We start from the raw sequence: 18980 nt of genomic DNA on the forward strand, positions 1-18980 counted from the left end.
CTTTGCTGTCATCTACCGGATTTAACAAGGGAAACAGAACAAGAACACAATGATGCAGTTGATTTGGTCACCTTGAGATGGCGCTGGTGTATTGTTGCTATGCAGAAAACTTTGTTCGGGCCATTTTATTTGCATGTTTTTATTTTACATTTCCTGCGATCCAGGCATCATTTACAAGTCCAAGGGAGCAATATTATTTAGATAGATAGATAGATAGATAGATAGATAGATAGATAGATAGATAGATAGATAGATAGATAGATAGATAGATAGATAGATAGATAGATAGAGATAGATAGATAGATAGATAGATAGATAGATAGATAGATAGATAGATAGATAGATAGATAGATAGATAGATAGATAGATAGATAGATAGATAGATAGATAGATACTTTATTCATCCCCGTAGGGAAATTCACATTTCCAGCAGTATCCTCAAGTCGAGATATAAAATATGAGAAATAAAATACACAAAGATACACATAAGTCCAGTACAGAAGTATACCTAAGGTGCTTGTTAACAGTGTAAACAGAATAGTGTGAATCGTTGGAGTCTAGTGCAAGTATAATTAAGGTGCTTGTATAAAGTGAATAGTGCAGTGCAGAGTATGAGGTTTAGAGTTTAATGTGAGCTTTTACTGCCCCGGGTGGAGTTGAAGAGCCTCATGGCATGGGGGAGGAATGATCTCCTCAGCCTGTCCGTGGAGCAGGACAGTGACAGCAATCTGTCACTGAAGCAGCTCCTCTGTCTGTGGATGATGCTGTGTAGTGGATGTGTTGGATTGTCCATGATTGATAGCAGCTTGTTTAGCGCTCGTCGCTCAGCCACAGTTGTCAGACTGTCCAGCTCTGTGCCCACAACCGAGCCCGCCTTCCTCACCAGTTTATCCAGACGCGAGGCGTCCTTCTTCTTGGTGCTGCCTCCCCAGCACACTACTGCGTAGAGGAGGGCGCTCGCCACAACAGTCTGGTAGAACATCTGCAGGAGCTTTTTGCAGATGTTGAAGGACGCCAGCCTTCTGAGGAAGTATTTAATCTGAGCATTTAAGTTTACTTAAAGGGACAATGTATGAGATTTGATAGTTCTTCATTACAGGCGACAGGAGGTGCTGAATGTATTCATTTTTTGATGAATAACGCTCTAAATCTTATACAGTGTCTTTTTGAGTTTAGTTTAAGGTCATTCCACTGGATGTGTCATGAACGTAACAAGCTACATATACAATGGCAATTCAAATTTGCAGGTTTGTTGGCCAGAGCAATATTTCAAATACTGTACAGTAATATTATAATGGAACACATTAGTTTGGAATGAGACTAAACATGCTTATGGCTAAAAAGGCTAAACAGCAAATAAATTGATGGCTTTTTGGGGTTCACAAAAGTTCACCACGTCATGACAGCGTTGCAGTTTTCGTTTATGACCACACGATAGCAGCACACACCGAATAACACGGGCTTCATCCGCCCACCACTGAATTTTCCGCCTTTTCTGTTTGTGCAATAGTGTGGAAGGAAGCACGAAAGCACAAGAAACCTGGAGCATACTCCATGCGCTGACCTCCATATGCAGTATTTGCAGAAGTTATACTATAAAAGTTCTGCCACTCTGAAAGAGCAGAGTTGAATTTAGATACATTGTTCAAAAGGAAGGCCAAATAATAGGAAGGCCACACTATATCCATTCTGAACTCTGCAGATGGGGGCATCTTTAAATCAAGAGTGCCATCGAGAGGAGTCAGCAAATATCACAGGATTTCGTGGTTTCGTTCATAAAATACACACGTAGCTATATAATATTTGACCAGAAGATGACAGCAGTCCTGTGGCGGCTCTCTCGGGCGGTTTCGCAATTACTGTATTTTCCCCACTCAAAAGGTGCACCTAAAAGCCCTAAAATCTGATGCACCTTATGCAGTGAATGAACTGAGAGTTTCCACTTTTGGGGGACGAAAAAAATAAAATAACTTAATCACCAAGTAAAAACTTTGATTTTTCCCTCTGCATTTAGTCATACAGTAAATGCATTTTGTTATCATTACAATTTTTATTACGCCCTGTTTGAAATTTTGATATGCTATACATGCTCCAATTTTGAAGCAATTTGTATAGGGACAAGGCGCAAAAAAATCCTGACAATTTTATAAAGTAAATCCAGAAACTGAAAAGCTAAGCGCCTTCAATTTTCTCTAAAGCTGACGGTGTGCCTTATAATCCGCTACGCCTTTTACTGCGCATAAACCGCCAGTTTTCATTTTGGGGCAATGGAAAAAATAAAAAGTTGATCGCCATGTAAAATCTTCAGTTCCATCTAGTGGCTACAAAACGCAACCCAAGCCACTACCGTAGCTTCTATTCTATGCACCTTATAATGCAGTGCGCACTATTATGACTTCATTTCACCTGTGAAATGAACTCACCTTTGAGACTCGGGGATCCAGGGCTATACGAATAAACTTGATTTGATTTTTTTTTTTAATTAGCCATTCATTGAGGGTGCGCCTTACAATCCGGCACATCTTATAGTATGGAAAATACGGTGATACTGTGTGAATACGTCATCATCGTTACATTCCTGCTACCAGACGAAACGTGGAAACTACGACAAGATGACGAAGAACGAATGGCATAAAACTATTACTATTTCCTGTTCAGACAAAAATGCAAACTTTTGCACTATGTACAATCTGAAATGACCTTCTTAAAGCCATTTGCTGACCTTGGGCATTTGTCCTCACAAATGTAATCCACTATCTTATCAACCTGCATCCATAAGCATATTTGCTCAAAGCTGAACTACAGTTTGGATCTCTGTGCACCCCTCAGTGCACCATAACTTATTATTAAAAGCCCCCCCCCCCGTCTTCGCTCAGCTGTAGGATGAAGGCGTACAGAAGATTATTTGCTTAGTTCTGATAACACATGGCTGAGTCAACTCCACGTAGGCAAAATCCAAGTGACGCACAGGTGTTTGGTAAATATCAGGCATGTTAGTGCGTAAGAGACAGTGAGGGGGGCCTCTTTAATGCCGTGCAAATGGCTCCACATTGTCCCAACAATGTTTTCGTAAAGAAAAATCTTATTTAGATTAAAAAAAAAAAAAAACATCTCTCTCTCTCTCTCTCTCTCTTTGTATTAATTAATATGCACCTTGTTGACACCCCTGATATAAGCATTCCATGTTAGAAACAAATAGATATTTGAAATTTGATATAAAATGACATAAATGTCCGAGGTAATTTTTGGTCATTCAAAATCATTCAAATCATCTTTGGGCAATCCTACTGACAAACAAACTCGGGAATTAACTGTATAATACCTTTTGCTTTGTTTTATCTAGGCCAAAGGTAAACTTGGCTTCTTCCTCCTCTCATAAATCTCTTCGCAGAACAGGCAACATTGTTATTTGCTTTGTAAAATATTTCCCCTCCTGACTGAGCAAAACATCATGTGACGAATGAGGCAGGATATATGAATAAAAGAGCCTCTTTAGCCCCCTGCCAGACTATGTTGAGTGACCATGTCCGTGATGATGTCAGCCATGTGGACCGCCATGTTTGAACGAGTAATCCGATAGGCATGCAACCGTGCGCATTGCGCTCTTGAAATATACACCATCGCAGATAACATATACACCATTTTGTATTTGAAATGAGCGAACGCTGCTGAGGCGGAGTCGGGCTGCGACATGCATGGCAGCCGCCACAGATGTAAGTCGATGATGTCATCCGAATGATGGCTTGACCTCGTGTGGCGAGTGGGACGTGACTCGCAGACAGATCGGCCCTCTGAGCTCGTCCCGCTCAGTCACAAATGCGCCGCTTACGTAAATCTATCCAAATTTGAATCTCGGCGTGTCGATATGCACATTCCACACGTAATGAGGACAAGTATGTGTTTGTACTCTTCTTTAGTCTGCACAGGAGACAGGGAAGCGGTATGTCGGCAGGCTACAAATCTTGCAGCAAAATTGAAATTTAAACTGCAGCATTGCATGAAATTTCAAAGGAGCAAGGCTAGTGGAAAAATACAGAATTCCACGAAGCTAAGACGCCTTATTTTGTGCACTGAGGCGCACCGGATTATAGGACGCACATTCAATGAAAGGCCTATTTTAAAAATGTTCATACACAGTGGTACCTCTACTCACAAACTCCTCTTGTTATGAAAAATTCAGCTTGGACATAGATTTGCTATTGTGAAAAGTCCCATGCTGTGAAAAATTTCTGACCGTTTTAAAATAGGGCGTTCATTGAAGGTGCACCTTATAATCGGGTGCACTTTACAGTGCGCCAAATATGGTAACCCTTGTGTTGTATTTTGTCCAATCCTTTGATCATTACATCAAAGGCATTTCATACCAAAGGAAAAGACGCACTGAGGAGCTGAAATTTCACCCAGATGGTGACAACATGTCAACGTTCAAAATGGCACAACCATTGAGTTATGACACTAGGAGTGGTGCGGCATCCATTAGCTAAAATACAGCGAAATTAATGAGGACAAAAATGGCCCAAAAATGATCCAAATATTGCACAAAGGTCAAACTTGTATTACAGTTGAAATATTACACATGGTCATGTGTTGTTCAAGGTTTTACGATCGCAGTGTTTTGACTCTATTTTTGTTCCTTTAATGTGGTGGAACAAACGGATCTAAATGGAAACAAAAAAGTGGTTCCGGAGTGTGACTATTGTTTCTCCTGCAGTTAAGTTGCAAATGCGTAAACAATCACAGCATGTCTAAAGGGATAGACACAAAGACAATCGCTTGTCTTGGTCTATAAACTTAAAAGGGAAGTATTGTAAATAGTCTGTTTCCACTGGATTTCAGGGCATGTATAGAAAGAATCGAACTATCATGTTAGGGAAGGAATTGAAGAGGAGTGAGCTTTTTGGCCATGGTATTTTGCGCTGGGACACAGAGGCAACATCACCATTAATCATTAACATTACCATTAATCGGAAAAAGATTTTCATTTATTGATCAAAAAATAAATAAAAATTGGTCATTTTTATACTTTACATTACAATGGCCGGATCAAAACCGTTTGCGGGTTAGGGTTACACTAATGCCTCAGAGGCTGTGAGGAGGACTACCCAAAAATGATTTTAAATGATTACATTTGGGCCAAATATTAAATATTTTACATAAAAAATATATATAAAAAAAATCATAACATGGGAGTGTCAACCTCGTTTTAGATTGCGGGCCGCACCGAGGAAAATCTATTCCCAAGTGGGCCAGACCAAAAAACCATAGTACTGTATATGTATATTTAAATAACGTTAAAACAGCAACTTCAGTTTTATTATTATTTTCTATACTGTCCAAAACAGTACAAGCAGATAATCACTATTAATCACAAAACATTAACATTACTATTCATCATAAAACATTTCTAATTTTTCATTTTATGAAAAAAAAAAAATCAGCTAATTTTTATACTTTACGACATCATTTTGTGGGCCAGATAAAACCCATCCGGGGGCCATAACCGGCCCGCCGGCCCTATTTTTGACACCCATGCCTTCGAGGTTGTTGAAAATATGATAAAAAATATATGAGGGATTCACCTCCCCTTCGACACCTGACAGCCATGTTTTTGATGATGCAGCTGGAAGAAACATGTGCCGTTCCATTTGTACTCGCGTGTGCCATTGTCCGACCGCGCTCGGCTGCAGGCAGGAAGCGCGCTCCGCTGCCACATGCGCACACAAGCGCATTGTCCTGCCATCTGCTCTTGCACTGGTCGCATCAGCGCGTCCTGTGTTTGGCCGCCTTGCTTTTCCTTTTTCCACCTCGTGCTGCCGTCATCAAATGAGCTCATATCAAACGTGACCGTGCCAAACGCTTCGAGGGTATGCGCGGAAGCCAAGGTCACGGATATACAGTACGGTGCAATCAGCAGGGTGCCCTTCGGTCTGCACTCCTCCTGGGAGCGTTTGGAGGAGGGGCTGCAGCTTTTTTTTTTTTTGGGGAGGGGGGGGCTGACATCAATTGCCTCTGACGCCAGCACAACGCTAATGCTAACGCCAAGAGATTATGATTAACAGCCCCCCCCCTCCCCTCCTTAGAGCTTGTATGCATGATGTTGTTCTTTTTAATGACTTTTACACGTGTGCGTTACACTATGTTCTTTGTCTTTGGAGTGGTGGTGTTGGTGGTGGTGGAGCCAGGGGTGACACTCTTAATTTCTGATTGTCTATAAATTGAGTTTGACTGACTTATCTGATCATTTGGTTGTCATTCCCTTTTCTCGTGGATGTATAACGCAAGCCCAGCCACTACTAGCTTCTATTCTATGCACCTCATAATCCAGTGTGCCTTGTCGTGCGACGTCTTATTGATCTATTTCTATCTACAAGAAGTGATCAGTTAGACTTTTTCAGGTTGTCTATATTTCGATGAATGTCAAGTTGTTTGCTACACGCTGGTTGCTCAATTTTCTCTCAAGGAAGCTCGCCGCACATCTTTATTTACACTATTGCATGCTTACGTCATTTAACCCTACATAACTTTGTAGAACATACAGCACACAAAGGGGGCTTTGTAAGAAACATGGAAATGATCATCCCGTGTGTCAACAGTCTTCATGATGGCAGATAGTTAACAAGTCTGGCCTTTGTTGCCACGGTGTGATGTAACCTATTCCCATGAATATACTTTTAGCTATGCTTAGTCTCTGAGCCTGGGTCGAACTGGGCAAAATTCCATTGACGCAGATATGGAGATGTCCATGCTGTTGCACTTACTGTATGTGTATATATATCCAAAAAACATAGAAACATACAATACAATTGACTGAAAAAAAAACTTTTAGGACACGCCCCCAAACAGAGGACATGGCTCAAGTCTGGAAAAAAAAAATCCTTGCACACACATCAACAAATAGACACTACAACAAATCTCACACAACATGTAGATGACTGAGGAGGGGCACGGTTTTCTCATCGGAAAAAAAAAAAATCTGACCTCGCTTTGTTAACTGGGACAGAAAAAGGACATTCACTTTTACAAAACAGTTTTCCAGAATGTCTCGATTAGGTCAATAATCAAAGGTATGCACAGTTCCTGATCCTCTGGTTCAAAGTAGTCATAAATTAAGCAAATTCCACTGTAGTATTTTGGTATCTCTAATGCAATGTCTTCAAATTGAAAACTCATTTTCCATCTTGCTTCTTGTTGGTTGTCTGTTAGATTAGCTGTTACCTACAGAAAACTTGTTAAAAAAAAATACCACACACCCACTGTAGTGCCTTAACATAGGCCCAGGGGTACTCAAACACCAGTTTGAAAACCACTGATTTCCAGATCAAAGAACTGTGGAATCTCGGTTAACGCACTAAAACTTCTGAAGCAATCGCGATTGGGAGAGCAAGCCTCGTTAAATAGCTCTGCATGTTTTTGCGGATAAGATGCTTGCGATACTAATCCATCTCCGATCAACCTCAGGAAATGGCAAAGGCCACTCCACCGATACAGAGCGCCGATTGTAACTCGGTGTTTATTCTGTCAAAGCCTTAAGTCGCTCTACTTTCAGACTTTGATCAAGTCGGTAAACAGATTCTCTTTTGCGCAAACACCCATTGCAAAAATCACCCATGTCCTGAAAGCAAGGTCGTTGGCCAAATAACTCATCAGTAATGCTCAGGCCTTTTTACATTTTTACTATGCAATTAAAAGACTTGGTGTGTGTAATTAAAATGAAAAAATGACTACTTTTAGAGGCATTCCCACACGGTACATTGAGTAACATTGCGACGCAAACGAAACAAGAATGCGAGGCAAACCAAAACCAAATTAAAAGACATGGATAAGGTTGGTGTGTATTTACCCTTGCACAGGCGGTGGAGGGAGGTGTAGGGGATTGCCAACTGCTCCTATCGTCATGAGGGCACTTGAAGCCTTTTTCACCTGCACGGGCGTGGGGCCAGTGCGAAAGGGCAGAATAAGCAAGTTATGCTTAGAAATGCATCATCTTGAAGCGAAATAATACTAGGGCATAGGTGTCGAACTCCAGTTCTTGCAGTTCTTCCGCCTCAAACACACCTGATTTAAACAAGCTCCTGAAGAGCTTGCTGATGAGGTCATCGTTTGAATCAGGTGTGCTTGAGAAAGAAGAATGAAAAACATGCGGGAATGCTGCCTCAGAGGACTGAAGTTTGAGACCGACGGCTTGGAGTGAGAAATCAACGTTGGAACAGCTCCAAAAAGTTGACTTTTCACGTTACGGCCCGTTTAACTTCGAGCGTTGGTAGAAATGAAGGTGAAGGCTTTCGTTTTCCAGCAGCAGTAGGCCGAACGTCCAAACGGTAGACGTGGATACTCGCATTCCTAAATGAAAGCAATATCATGGATGGACATTTCACACCCTCTCGCACATGTTGGCCAGACGCATGCAGGGTAATCCGGACTTAAACATGACGTGACACCTGTTATCATCCCTCAGCTGCGCTCGCATACTCAATGCCAAGGAGGATTAGGGCAGATGTCGTGTTGGGTGGCTTGTGGCAGCTTCGTATGAATCTCAGTCCTGTCACCTGAGTGGAAATGTCACCGCTTTAATCTCATTTGCGCGTCTTCTTCGCATGTGCATCCTACTACGTCTGCGATGTGTTTTTCTTGAGTCCCGTCTGGCCGACCTCGTCCTACCGCGGCTGCCGCCTGGCGTAGATAGCGCGCAAACGCGCTGTTCGTACGTCGGCGTCTCCAAACGCTTCGTGGGTCACAGGGCGCCCCCCGTCAACTACTGTGTGGGGATCGGCCTGACGCGAACCGGTCGTAAACAACGGCACGCTGTACCATGTGAAACAAGTCAGGCCTTCGTACACAGTCTGGAAGATTTTGTTACTTCCTGGAATGACATTTATTGATTGGTTGACTGAGTGCATTAATACAAACAGAGGAGCTGTTGAATCAGTCTCAAGTTGTTTGCTGCCCAGGGAAGACACGGTGACCTCAGCATAGGCGCTCATGCATCTTCTTATTGCAACTCAATACTGTTTTGAATAAAGGAATGATCCTATCCCAGTAAATATATCATATGGACATCTTTCAAATTAAGGGTTTGCCTATCTTTTGAGGTTGGGCACCCAATTTGACATGACATTTTTTCCAAGCGTTTCCCAAGATTATTTTAAATTGTATTCATATCTATCTATCTATCTATCTATCTATCTATCTATCTATCTATCTATCTATCTATCTATCTATCTATCTATCTATCTATCTATCTATCTATCTATCTATCTATCTATCTATCTATCTATCTATCTATCTATCTATCTATCTATCTATCTATGTTTCGATTCATTTTAGAATTTAAAAAAAGTTTTGAATTTTAAGGACTAAAGAAAGTTTCTTTTTTCACAAATAGATCTAGCACCAGAATGGGGGGCGGAAGCCTAGTTATTTGATGAGGTATTTTTAACTTGAGTACTTCAGAATCATATAAACCCATTTCAAAATGCTGTAATATTTTTCAATTGCTGTCATATTTTATCATGGGCTGCTGCTAAATGCTGCTTGACATATTGTTATGGACTTATTTCCCTGTGCAACCATAATATAGGCATTTTCCTGGAAATGGCATTTTATTTGCTGAATAGATGATATCTGATTTCAGTGGTGAATGTTCCCTCCATTGTGAAAGCCAAGGCACAGTTACATTGTGTGCGTGTTCTGTGATGCAATCACGCACAAAGGTGAAACACAAGCCAGCCTACTCATTTCATGCTTGTGTGTGTGCGCATGTACGCGCGCGCATGCGATTGTCAGTAAATAATGCATCCTTTTCTAAGGAGCCTTTGCAATAAGCCTAAAGCGGGTATGATCACTGTTTGGATATGAAATGATATAATATAGTATGATAGTTATGCAATTAAGAGCGCACGGAAAGGATCCTGAAAAAATATTAAGCATTTCCAAAAATGATTGATTCTGTTCTGCTATAGTTTTGACATTGTTGCCCAAGTGTTGGTGCGTCTTATACGTGCTAACAAAAAAAAAAAAAAAACTGAATTTGACCACAAAACCAATACACAGACACGTCCTATAGTTGGGCAATTACGGTATTTTGTTTAAAAATGAAACTGTTTATATGATCTAGAAAAAAGATTTTAAAATGACATGTATTTTCAATACCGTGATATTTTTGCTCAAGGTGATATGGTCCCAAGACTACTAAATCAAGGCCAGGGGCCAGACCTGGCCCCTCACATCATTTTATGTCGCCTGTGAAATGCATAATCTGACTTCAAGTTTTTGGCTAAAATACAAAACTTGGAAGTTTTCTTGGGAGAAAAAAAAAAAACAATTCTTTTTATTTTTTTTAATTTCCATTCCCAATTGAACAGTTTTTCCCGGCCTCTGATTTCAAAACTATTTGACTTTTCAAATGTATTTGACTTCACAGTCGTAGTGTTCCTCTAACTGAAAGCATATCTACAGTGGCCCACGCTAAAAATAGAATTTGACAGCCTTATGAGGAGCGCACGTTCTACAGAATGCATAGCGATTTCCCTCCTGTGCATTGAAAAGATTCCAAACAATCAGTGGGTGATTCTGAGGTTCACGCTGAAGACGCACCCCGAGGGCTGGCGGCGCATATTTGATTAGCGCCGATTGAGATCTGAATGGAAAGCTCAGTCTGACGCCGGGGATTGTAAAATCGTGCCCCTGAGACTTTGACGCAAGCTGCTGACATCATCGCGCCTTTGGACCTGAGCGCCTGCTCGCCGCAAATGAGGCGGCTTCGCTCCCTCCTTTGACGCTCGATTGAAAAGAAAAAGGGGGAGAAATGTTCACTTTTAAATATAAAGCCGTCACCTACCCTTTACCCTGTCGTTTCAGAAAGGGACTTATTTCCTTCCTGCCAGTTCATTTTAGTATAATTAAGGCTGCCTATTTTAATTACATGGGAGGAAGTATATCACGCTGGGATAATGATATTTGACTCATAGCGTGGAGCGCGAGGAAGCTTGGAGAGAGAGGCTAATAGAGCTGTATGCAAATGGTCATCGCTGACGTAACTGATGATGGGGCTAACGGCAAAAGTTCCAGGCAAACTTTTGGGTAAAAATAGGCTATGCAACAGGCAGAAACGCTGGCTTGCGTCTGCTATTAGAAAGGCATACGCTGCGTTTGTTCCTGAACTGCTCTTAAGGCACTCAATGTTGAGTCCAGTTCCCTATGTGACTCACATTTATCTACAGAGACGATAACATAACAAGATAAGTGATTATGGGTGGTCCGTGGCCGGGAGAATCAATGGAGATAGAAACAAAAAGGGTCTTTGTTTGGCAGGTTAATGATTATAAACGCGTAGTCCCAGCTAGCCCAGCTGGCCCCAAGAACAAAGGACATTTCTGATGCTTGTCCTTATTTTCCTAACAACCACTGCAATGAGATTTCTATAACCATCAACAGCATGTTTTCTGTCCACTTACGCGAATTAGAGAATGAAAGCATTTGTACAAGAGGCAAGTACAAAGTGGGCAGTGTTATATGGACAGCACGTTCCTAACTCTTGGCTGAACGTTAGGAAACTGTTTTGTACACTCGGTTCCGCCCTTTGCAAGACCTGACCAAAAGAAGGCCGATTCAGGTTCAGAAACGTCAAGAGTTGCAATGCTTTTGAGGAACATTCACTTTTTGTTGTTTTTGGATAAGATAGCTTCCTTAATGGTTTCTAGCAAGCTCGCTAGCTAGCTAGCTCGCTAGCTACAGACAGACGGACAGGCAGACGGATAAATAGGTAGATAGATGGATAGATAAGACTAGATAACACTAGATAAGACTAGATAAGACTAGATAGGTAAGAGTAGGGATGGGACGATATCAGGTTCTGACGGTTGGCTAACCTTGAGCAAAAATATCAATGTTGAAGTAACAGCTCCAAAACATATCATTTTCAAATCTTGGGTCAATTGCCATTTGTCTTTGTTGCTAGATATCCATTTTCCTACATTATAAAAAGTTTAACTTTTTAAACACATATATATAATGCAGCATTTGTTATAATAGCAAATATTTACCATGCTGAATTCAAATAAATATGCAAATGTATTTTGCAGCAATGATTAAAGGTTTCCAAAGATTGTCTGTACTGCCAATAAAAGTTATACAATGGCCGCAGTTTGACGGTAATGGCTCATTTCCATGATTTTCTTTTGGAAGAATGCTTTGGAAACATAAGCAAATTTAAGGTTGAACAGCAATCCAGGAACGAATTGTACAGGACTGGACTTTGAAACGGCACTTCAAAGTTGAGGGGCAAGGGAGGAATACAGAAAAGCGAGCGCAATCTCTGGATTTATTGTTCCAGGACTTTTCAAATCACTGACATATGAAAGAGGAGAACAGTATGTGCTGCACTAGGCGCCTGTGTGTATGTCTGTGTGGGGGTGGGCGCTTATTTGCACATTCTCTTTGAGTGATTGCTCAAGCGGTTTGGTGTGGAAGATACATCAAATTATGGGTGAAGGCGTAGGGCTGATTGTAGAGGTGTCGTATGAATTGGAATAATATGTGAATGATGTGGAATATTGGGAATGATCCAAAAGGTGCAATAAATGAGATAAATATTGTGAATGTGAAATGGAAAAGCTTTAAAATGATTTCACTGTGAAATATCAAATCTTCCAATGTAAGTCAATGGCTCTTGTTGGGCCGGAAAATGGGGAATTGTGGGAAAATGGTATGAATCGGATAAACCGGAATTGATCTGGAATGTGGCAAACAAATGACAGAATTAAAAAAAAAAAAAAGAAGTGGGAAAGAAATGTCAAATCTCCCATTGGGAATGAGTGGGGAACAATCCCATTGGGAATTCATTTAGAATGTTTTAGGTGAAAATTTGAGAATAATGGGAACTTTTTGGAATGTTGGAATGATCCCTCAGTCAAAATAAATGAGCTAAATGTTGTGAATGTGAAATAGGAAAGCTTTACATGTGAAATGTCAAAGCTCCCAATCTAAACGAATGGAATTTTTGAGGGTTGGAAAAGGGGACATGTGGGAAAATGGTAAATATTTAGAATGCCAAAAATGAAAGCTCCCCTCACACAAATAATTGCCATAATATGAAATTGGAATTGCATGCATCGGATGAACTGGAATTGAGTTGAAATGCGTTGAAAAAAACAACTTGCGTTGTGTTGATTTATTGCCGCCGAGCATGAGTACTCATCCATTAGAATGAAAGTCTTTCTGCCATCTTACGAGTGTTGCGGTCGCACCTCTTCGGATGAGTGTACGGATCACCCGCGGGATCAAGGGCTTGACCCACACTATGTTGCTTTCCTTTTTTGGCCTCGGCATATAGAAGACAAGCCTGCCGAGCTCCTCCCCGTTTTACCGCTTGAGTCCGGCACTCACATGGCTGGAGCAGGCGGCCGCACAGATGTCCCAGGAGTCATCTCGGGCTTTCCAACTCCCTCCTTTACCCAGATTAGACATCCTAATCCTCGCTTAGCTGTTCTTTCCTCTGGCAGACGCCTCTGTGTCCTCGCCGCTGTTGCCAAATCAAACGCACGTTGCTTTGCCGCCCTCGGTGAAAAGTTGTGAAAAGCCACGCCGAGGGAATGAAGCAATCAGGGAGGAAAGAACCATTTGGGGATCCGCGGAGTCACTTTTGATGCAAAAATCACTAGGAGGTCTCACACGAATCAAATCGACACTTTTTATACATCCCAAGTCAACCTCAAGGTCTGTACTTTTGCTTTATCCGGCTTTAAAGGGGCCGGCTGACAGACCATATGGCCAATTGAGAACCAGATCAGGAGCACAAGTCTCACACCTGGAAGAACAAAACTTTCTTTCCATCTCAGTTTTTGTTGTTGTTGTTGTTTTGTTTATAGTCTAAAACGGTTAGGTTCATGCAACCTAGAACATTTCATAAACAACAAACCAGAAGGAAGACAACTAGCCTTTCTCATGAGGAGAGCGGACAGAAACCTGCAGATTCTCAGATCTCCTTCTGGTCTAACCATTGCTGCCCTTAAAAGGGTTCATATGGCGGAGACATATGGCAACAATGCAAACAATCAGTTTGTGATAGTGGGGGATGAAGGTACCATTCCATTCCCAGGAATTTCAAGAGCAACATTCTGTTTCGCCCCTCGGTCGGGTCGCTATGTTTCCTTTATCCCTGATATGTTTATTTGATTGTGCTTCACTACTGTAGGCTGCAGAAGTTTTTGACCCTCCTGACTTTGTGGAGCTTCATTTGTTTTAGACATGAGCCAATCTTTTTCCCCCCACAATGCAATATATGAAATCCATTTCAATATAAGCAGCTCAATTTTATAAATCCCCTGTTGGTTTAGATTGTGTTTGCGTGTGGTGTGTGCGTGCGGGTGTGTGTGTGTTTCAGCAGGAGTATAGTCCTATTGTCCAGTCGGTGTGTATTTTTTGTACAATGTGATTCCCGTTGAAATTATAACAGGGGTATCAAACTCATTTTTATCGTGGGCCACGTTGCGGTTATAGTTTCCATCGGAGGGCCGTTATGACCGACCGACTCAAAAATTTTAACCCTTTCCAAAAAAACATAAAACCTATGACATATATTACTTTTTTATAAGTGTAGGATACTTGGGAAATTAGTTCAAAAGTTTTCCACTTCCATTTCCACCGAGAAATACCACCTGTATATCCTGTAGACGCAATACTTGTACAAAACGTCTACAAAACACATTAATCAGTATAATGTATAGTAACACACATATATATATATATATAAATATATATATGTCATATTATCAATATATCTATATTCTATATCTATATCTATATATCAATATTCGAAAGGGGGATTGGTAAGAAAATATTTTAGTCATAAACTTGAAGTCATAATTAGCACTTTCAGTTTTTAGACATTTTGCATGTATGTGTGGTCCACCATGGACTTTTCACCATCACCTCACAAGCCCCCCACCCCCCCCCCCACCCCCCCACCCCCCAACCAGGGATAATAGACTGATCCATGTTATGACGCACATGGCGTTGGTCTCCAGAGATTTTTTTGCGCACACAAGCATTCACAAAGCCTCAGTCTTGAATTGTGTGCAGACTCGAGTCGCAGGCAGGTATTTACATCACAAGATAAGTAACTGACGCCACAGGATTATTCTATCAGCACAAAGTGTGCTGATAGTACACTCCACTGCATTGTCTCCACTGAAAAACTTGTTGTTTTTTTAAATTGCGCTTGTTGAAAGTGATCACAGAAGCAGATAAAATATGTCAAGAGCGTTGGACAGGTTGACGTACCTTTTTTCGTAATTTGATTTTATGCCGTTAACTCATTCAACCCCAAAGATGTATTTTTGGGTGTTTAGACCATCCTTTAGCAAATTACTTGAAAAAATGAAAAAAAAAAAAAAAACTGGGATTGAGTGACCGCCCTTTAAAAAAAAAAAAACGTAAAAACACCGTCTTTGGGATTGAATGAGTTCATGAGGAGGAGATTTAGTGAATACCTGTCAGGGAAAATTTGCAAGGCCAAAAATTGCAATTTGAACATAATGTTATTAACTCATTCAATCCCAAAGACGTATTTTTAGGAATATATATTTTTTAAGAGTCCAGACATGCAACCGCTTGATAATTTTTTTCAATTCATAATTTTTATTCACCTAATTCATTGCTTTAGTAATTGATTAGTAATTTATTACTTGGGTACTTTATTACCTGGGAATTTAGTACCACATACCCGCATTCGAAAAAATCCTTGTTTCTCCTAAAGCTGTACAAGCATTTGTTTTGTATATCTCCCTTTTGTAATTTTCTTCCTAATTGTGTATTTGTTGTCTGTTTTTTGTTTTCTCAACACTTTTATTATAACACGCGTGATAACGCTTGAGTGAATGATGTCATTTTTTGTCGAGACAGATTTTGCAAGAGGACAAGACGTCTTTTGGAAGACTCCAAATTGTCCATAGGTGGAAATGTCAGTGTGAATGCTTGTTTGTCCTTATGTGGCCAGCGGTCGCCTAGCAACCAGTGGCGTACAGCGCGTCCAAGCCTAAAGATTGCCACGCTGGACTCCAGCTCACCAGGCTGTGAACCTATAAGGACAAAGCGCGATAACAAATAGACGGACGGGTCTTATTACAGTAGTTTTTTCAGACGTTAGCTTCTTTTGAAATACATTGTTTAGATTTATCCATTCCCTTCAATGTTTGGGTGGCTTTTCATAATCAAAGTCTTTAGATCTATGGAGTAAGATGGCTGTCAAAAAGACGGATGCGTTCACCATTGGTATCGACACCAGTTCACGTCTTTGGCCAATCTCGCCAATCTCTTTGGGTTTGAATTGAACATGCAAAACGAGTTCGGGCCATTTCCCGTCGGCGACGACAGCTTCTTCGTCAAATGGTCACGCGATGTTGTGCCAGCGTGGAGTCCTACTGACCTCTTGACGAACGCGCAGCGGAATGTACGTCCCGTGAATGTTCAAAAGTACACCAAACACACGGAAAGCACGCTAGGGCCCTCAAGGTGCTGATTTGTTATGACGCACAAGCTCGCGAGGGCACGTGGAGCGCGCCGGTGCCAGCGAGCGGACACGGCTGCGGCGCTGAAGAACAGAGCTCCTTGTGTGCTTGTGACGCAAGGACAGCAAACCAGTGCGGCTTTTCACTCGCTGTTTTGACTGCACGCCCATCATTAGGCCAAGCGTACGGACACTTCTGTTGCAACTGTGGCTAATCAATGATGGGAAAGCCCACTGCAGGAGATTTTTTATGCGCCGCGGAGATGAACGCCATCTTTGTGTTTTGATGATGCTAATGGCTTGCTTGTGTCATCATCTGCAGCTGATTTTTGGGACTGAGGTGTGACTATTGCTGATGATTCATTGGCTTCAATCGAATAACTCACATCAAACATCTGCCACGTCGCGCCCTTCCCAAATCCCACTTTGACCACGTATACTTCTATTAACATCCCTGCGTGGAGTTTGTATGTTCTCCCCGTGCCCGCGTGGCTTCTCTCCCACAAGTATTATAAAATAATAAATTGTCCTGAGGTGTGATTAGGTGTGTCCGTCTGTGGGGATAAGAAGCTACAGATAATGGAAGTACAATAACATATATATATATATATATATATATATATATACATTACATAAAAAGATTGTATAAACCAGTTCAATGAAAAACACTTTGAGTAACTAGCCTTTTTGTGCCGCCAAATGATTTCTTATATGTTCATAACCTTGAAAGATCACGTATTATTACTATTGCAATGGAAGCAAGTACCCCTATATTCACAAGCAATGACCTTCTTTCGACAACATGTTCCTTGAAACACTGCCTGCACTTCACCTTGTTAATGGAAAGTCAAGTGCTGGTATTTGCAATGAGAACAATTTTTTTCATCATACATATTTTAGTGTGAAAAGTGTGCCAATTTTCCATCCCCTTGGGCTCCACCTCATGATCTTGACTTGGTCGTCTCCATTATGGGACAATAGGATCTAAGTAGGCCTGGAGACGTTTCGGTAGCGGACGAGCAGATGAACCGATCTCGACTCTCAACGCTCCCTTTGTATGCGTTTGATTGTTCCACGGGCACACGTGAGCGCCAGTAAATAACAATGAAAGCAACACCACTTGCAAAAAACATGAGTCACATGACAAACTCACAGCGCCTGCAGAAAAGTCTGACAACACTCCAAGCGACTTATAATTGAAGACATTTGTGACGAATGAGTTCACGCTAGCAATTAATATGGCCAAAACGAAGTGTACTTGATCTATGCTGTGCCCTCTTTTTTTTTCGATGGCTTTGCAGCAAGAATGTGGGCTGTTGGTGTCAGTCAGCACTTTGCAGCATTCCGTTCATAGTGACGATATCTGCCAGATGAAAAGATGTGGACGACGTCTCATGGTGACACGCGCGTGACAGCAGGTTGCACGCACAACAGCGCCGCCGGAATGAGGATACGGTCAAAAGTTGGCACGCAATTGTTACATTTAGTTTCTTTTTCTTACATATCAAAACTATTCTTGTAAGTGACTTCAACTAGAATTGATGTCAAAAGGACTTTGTGAATCCATCTGACGTTGTATTTGCTTATTGTCGAGCCGCTGTAGTAAAAAATGGTTTCCCCCAAGACAAAGACAAATTTCCTGTAATTTGTCATTGAAAACTGTACTATGTGCAACCTTGTAATACAGTGAAATAAAATATGGTCTATGGAGCCCCGCTGTTCTGAATTTTCACTAAATTTGTTTGTGCAATAGAAATTCAGCAGTAAAATCCACACGTTTTTATCCATCTGAAGTAGTGATGTACAAAAGAAACTTAGTTAAGCAATGAAGCGTCACGGTGCTTCATTTGCTCTATGAGTGGCCCAAAAGCCCAATAAGTCAACAGTGTTGAGAATTTTGTGCCATTAATCCGTATTAAACCTGTTTGCGGACCAGAACTGGTCCTCGGACCGTATGTCTGATACCACTTGATTACATTACCACTTAAGTACCTTAAGAAAATAATGGAATTCTCTAGTACTTAAGTGATTTATCAAACACTCCCTGCACAAAACACTTGTTAAAAAAAGTGAAAATGACATCGATAAGTACCTGGGACTCAATGTCTGGATTCTCAAAAATCGAAATTGGGATTGAACAAGTTAGTTGCGCTCTCTCAATTATCAACAGTGATTGAACATGGAAGGAAACGGATAAATATCAATATGCAATTCAGATTTTGTATGGAAATACGCAGAGTAACTTTGATAAAAGCGAAAGTGAACCGCTGTTAGTCACACGTCACTCTCTCTCTCCCGCTCTCTCTCTCGCTCGCTCTCTCGCCTTCTCGCTGAAACATCACGTGGTGACACATCTCCACCACTGACGTCACCGCGCTCATCTCCCAGCAACCCCCGCCATCAGCGCTGACGTCACCGGGAGCCCGAGCCGAGGCGTTGCCAGGCAACCCGCGCCTTGCGCTCGCGCCCGGCCTTG

Source organism: Hippichthys cyanospilos, chromosome 5 (assembly GCF_059441005.1).
Source record: "Hippichthys cyanospilos isolate Australia breed blue-spotted pipefish chromosome 5, RoL_Hcya_1.0, whole genome shotgun sequence".
Taxonomy (NCBI): Eukaryota; Metazoa; Chordata; class Actinopteri; order Syngnathiformes; family Syngnathidae; genus Hippichthys; species Hippichthys cyanospilos.